The sequence below is a fragment of the Berghia stephanieae genome, chromosome 2 (genome assembly GCF_034508935.2).
Source record: "Berghia stephanieae isolate SIO BIC M18660-M18661 chromosome 2, UCSD_Bste_1.3, whole genome shotgun sequence".
NCBI classification, from domain to species: Eukaryota; Metazoa; Mollusca; class Gastropoda; order Nudibranchia; family Aeolidiidae; genus Berghia; species Berghia stephanieae.
In genome coordinates, this window is record NC_088361.1 from 56,982,777 (window position 1) to 56,988,424 (window position 5,648).

Genomic DNA, 5,648 nt, shown 5'->3' on the forward strand with positions numbered 1-5,648 from the left:
GAAAAACTTGGACACTTTTGATTGGCTCAGCAATGATCAACCGGAAACTGAGAATGAGGATAGTGAAGCTGCTCCACGGTCCAAAAAAAGTCTACGCCTCATTTAAAAACCACCAATACCAGAGGGATTCAGAGATGTCATTGCAGTGGCGGATCCAGCCACAGACTACTATCCTGTGTAATCTGTGGTTCCAGCCCTTTGTAAGCGGTCAGGCAAAAATGAACAAATAAATAGATAAAACGAGAAAAAAATAAATAATAGTCTCCCGGGAGTTTTGCAGATTCAGGGAAAATCAATATAATGTCAACAAATAATAGAATGAAATGTGCGGCTATGTGGTCTTGTGGAATCACACTCGCTTTCGGATCGGAAGGTCCTGGGTTCGAGCCTCGATCGGCGCATAGTTGAGTCCTTGGAGAAGGCTCTTTACTCACATTCTCTCACCGTACTCGGGTGTAAAATGAGCACCTGGTCGTTAGCAGCGTTGTCTCTGTCCGCAAAAATTATAACATCTCCTAACAGGCGTCATGTCCCGTCCCGTCCTAAATGTTAAATGTTGCTGTTGGCCAGGGACCCATGTAAAGCGCTTTGAGCACAGTTAGTGGATATTGCGCTATATAAAAGCTCAATTTTTTAAAATGACATTACAATTATCGGTGTTATTAATAGGTAGTCATTACCAGGAAAGACATTATGTCTAAAATAAAGTCGTAGATTAAATGCATCCACCATTTAGATGACTTTTTATTATTATTATTATTATTATTATTATTATTATTATTATTATTATTATTATTATTATTATTATTATTATTATTATTATTATTATTATTATTATTATTATTATTATTATTATCATTATTATTACTACTACTACTACTACTACTACTACTACTACTACTACTACTACTACTACTACTACTACTACTACTACTACTACTACTATTATTATTATTATTATTATTATTATTATTATTATTATTATTATTATTATTATTATTAATTAAATGATTTATTTATTTATTTATTTTTAATTGTCGGAATTAGCTGCAAATGACCCGAACCATGCTACAATTGACCCATAAGCATGTCATACGCATCCAGTCAACCTTTAGTTTACACATTGCGTAGCAGCCAGGGCATACACACAGCTGTCAGCTATCATGGGGTTTAGTGGGATATTTTCGCTTTAGAAAAAAATCTCCCTTCCCACCCTTGCTCCTCTTATTATTTCACCCCTTCCTTTCTCTGTGTCAACATGGGAATCAGTGAGTGAAGCTAGTGAGTGTCAGTCAAATTACGAAGTGAATCGTAAAGATGAAAACAAATCTACAACGCATTCTAAAATTATGTGAGTAAGACGTCCACATTTTAAAGACCGAAAAGCTATTACGGGAATACAATGAACTAAATCTTTACAATCGATACAAATCACAAACTCAAAAACTGAAATTGAACCCGACGTTTGTAACGATTGGTCTCCCGTTCGTTGCTTGTGATTAGGAACTGTAGTAGCCAGAAAACGTTGCGCACGAAATCCCAGTTATTGGTGTCTACGTTGTGGATACTACACTTCTAGTAGAAACAAACATGCACAAATAAAATTATTTATGGCTAAATCATTCTAAAATCAGGGTCTAAATTGTTATTGCTTTGTTCACACGGGCCCATTAATTTTGAATAATTAACTTTACAGTAGTCTAAAAATAGATCGACATTAATTTTTTATACATTTTACCATTTTTGTTTCATAAAATACAAATATCAATATCGAGACAATATTTGGTGCCTGATCGAATAGTTATGAGTATTGCTTCTTTTGCCACCAAACAAATGCATATTTATGGTTATTTTTTTTATTTTTTTCTCTATGGAAAGTGAGTTGTCAAAGGTAGGATCACGTGTTTTACCACGTATTGCCTGACCTTTGTTTTGACGGCGTCATCTAAATGATAATCTCTATATCTTGTTTATTTATGCACAAACAACACAATGAGCGCATCGAATGCTCGATTAAATTGAATTCGAAAAACAAATTTTGATACAGTCTAAGTTACTAAAAGACACTCGGTTTCTGCGGCACAATCGGCAGGTCAGCTTCTTTATTTTCATATAAATAAAAAAAAATATAAGAAGTTCGATGGCCAGTTCCACATCCATGATTAACTGTAGTAAATTTCAGTTGTTTTTAGTCACGTTGGAGTTTACTAATGTCAAGATCAACAATTAATTAACAGGTCTATAAACAAGATGTATCTGTATCTGTATGGTTGGCGCTGAAGAAACCAATGGTCTGGTTGTATTTCAGCGGCGTCCTCATTGGGCGCGGGCCCATGTCAGTCGGGCCTTGACAACGTTTAGGTGTGGTGCCATGATGACCAGCTCATCCAGCCCATTCCACTCCGAGATATTTCTAATGAAGAAATTATTTCTGTAGTTTTGTGTTCTTGTATCTATTATATATAATAGCAATAAAGATTATAATGAGTAACTATGCTAATCAACGGTATAGAAGTAATCCAAATTAAAAACATATTTTATTAGATTTTAAGAAAACGGTTTGTTTTTGTTTGCAAAGAAAATTGTTAAATGATATAAACAAAGTCAGGGTGTAAAATGAATACCTGGCAGTTACCAGCGCTGATTTGTAGTAAAAATATTGTGATATCGCCTAACAGACGCTGCGTTTTGTTCTATATGTCACTTCTTGCTGTAGGCAAGGGACCCTTGTAATGCGCTTTGAGCACGTTTAGTGGATATTGCGCTATATAGAATTATAAAATAAATCAAGTCAAGTCAAGAAAAAGAAAAAGAAGAAGAAAAAGGGAAGTAACACAACACAGGGACAATCATTTATTCTTTATACGATTATTTACCTTCTAATATTCGAAGATTTTGTAGAAATATAACTTCTTTTCATAATGGATTCAAACTCAATTCTGTTTTAAAAAAATAATAGTTAAGAGTATTATTATTATTATTATTATTATTATTATTATTATTATTATTATTATTATTATTATTATTATTATTAATATTATTATTATTATTATTATTATTATTATTATTATTATTATTATTATTATTATTATTATTATTATTATTATTATTATTATTATTATTAGTAGTAGTAGTAGTAGTAGTAGTAGTAGTAGTAGTAGTAGTAGTAGTAGTAGTAGTAGCAGTAGTAGTAGTAGTAGTAGTAGTAGTAGTAGTAGTAGAAGTAATAGAAAATATAATAATAATAATAAAAATAATAATAATAATAATGATAATAATAATAATAATAATAATAATAATAATAATAATAATAATAATAATAATAATAATAATAATAATATAATAATAATAACAATAATGATGATGATGATGATGATGATAATAATAATAATAATAATAATAATAATAATAATAATAATAATAATAATAATAATAATAATAATAATAATAATAATAATAATAATAATAATAATAATAATAATATCGAGGACGATAATGGTCCTCACAAATTATCATGATGACCATAATAATAATAATGATAATGATAATAAAAATAATAATAATAATAATAATAATAATAATGACTTTGACTTTAGGCCCTTCGCTTCCTAATCATCCGATCGGGACGCCTCAGCTGCCTCTCTAGTTATCTGTGTCAATTCCTTCCACAGTTCACGTTCTTTTGTGTGGATGCTAATTTCATAAGGTTTTTCTTTGATTTTAATTCTTTGTTATTTTGAGGCGTTTTAGGTCTGTATTCAAGACAGTGTGAATTGACGTGGATGGTCTACTTTTACATTTTTTGTGTCCAGATGGGGTTAAAAAAGTATTCATGCCATTATTAGCTGGTATTTACATTTCTTTGTACCTATATGCCAAAAAAAAAATAAAAAATAAAAAAGCCGTCAACTGGCCTCCAAGGAGTTGAATGAATCAGGGTCTTTCATTGCATTGTTTATCTCACGCAATCGTAATTTTTGCTACTTTTCAAAATTGGAAAAAGTGTATTAAAATGAGCATGTACACAGACAGTTTTATTCAACTATCATTAACACGTAAAATCTAAAAACATTAGCTTTGATACTATAATTTGTCTCAAAAATGTAATAAACAGGCATGGGGAAAAAGTAACCCAGGTAAACTACGGATATAGTCGGTGTTTGGGTTGAGTGAGTTATACAGTGTTTTATTGCTAATTTTGTGGGGTATCGTATATTCAGGACTCTTTTCAATTGTTTTATATGGAATCTGTCTAATCTTTGCTATTCGGTTCCAGTCAGTGCCCACGTTCCGCAGTTATATATAAGCACAGATTCTACAAGGGTTGTGTGTAATTTGATTTTAGTGTTTATTTAAATACTATTTTTTTCTAATCCATATATGTAAAAATTCATTTAGTGCAACCGCTGATAAACCTTTTCTTCTTTCTACGTCTTCATTGTCTCCTATTAATTACACTACTTTTTTTTCGTGGCTCCCCATTCATCTTTCTTCCTTGACAGTAATGTCACATCTGTTTTGTTAATATTAACATACAGTTGTTGTTTTTGTAAAGCTTTATGGGTGTCTTTTACACTGACTTGTTTCATAATCTTTAACAAGGATTGGCGATTAATGGTGTCGAAGGCGGCAGACAAATATTCCAGTTATAACTATTTCTTTCGTCTGACAGGGTTTTGGCAGCAATCCATTTGTGGGTCCAAACTACATCTGCAGTACTCCTCTCCGTCCTGAATCCGCTTTGACTATTTGACAAATAATTTTCAACAATCGGTCTAATTCTATTCAGTGTGATCAAGGAGAGCGATTTTCTAATTGTATTTAAGCAGCGTAATTGTCTCAAATTCTTTGGAGGTCCTTTTGGTTTTAATGGCTTTTGTATTGATATAAGCTCCCTTTATCAAGATCCAGGTTCTGGTGATATTCGAATGTCTGATTAAGAATGCCCGCTATGTGTTCATCTAATAAGGGTGGTCCATATTTTAGTAGTTCAGCTACTCCATCTCCTCCCGGTGCTCTGTTGTTATTAGACTTAAAAGCATATCTCACTTCTCTTGGTGTAATAGGTTTAAATAGTGGCCGGGGATCTCCCTTAAATGAGCTGACGTGTGGAGTTTTGTTGTCTTGAGATTTTGTTTTATAAAATTCAAAAAGAACATTCGAAATGTCATTGGGGTTAATAATTAATTTGCCCGAGTCGTCCTCTATCTTTGGGTTTTCAAACAGTCTTTGATTTATTCGTCTGACAGCTTTGAACATTGCTTGATCGTTGTTGCATTTATAAATAATATTATCAACTTATTTGTCCAATTCTTCATTTATAACTTCGATTACTCTGTCTTATGGGGTGTAATATTTTGTTTCGTTCATATTTTAGTTTCTGTCTTTCTCCTTTCATTTTTGAGTTTTGTATTCTTATTCGCAAATCCTTTTTTGGTGAGATGACTGAGCTATGATGGTGTCATACGTACGGCCTTATCGTTTGGTTGTTGTTGTCCCGGCGCTTTGAGTTGCAGTATTTATTATTGCATTTCGTACACGTGACCATGCCTCGTATGGTATTTTGTTGTTGTTCGTTAAATTGTCTCGTTCAATATCAAGTTGTCGCTGGTATTGTTTACGACATCGTGAGTTGTTGACAATATTTG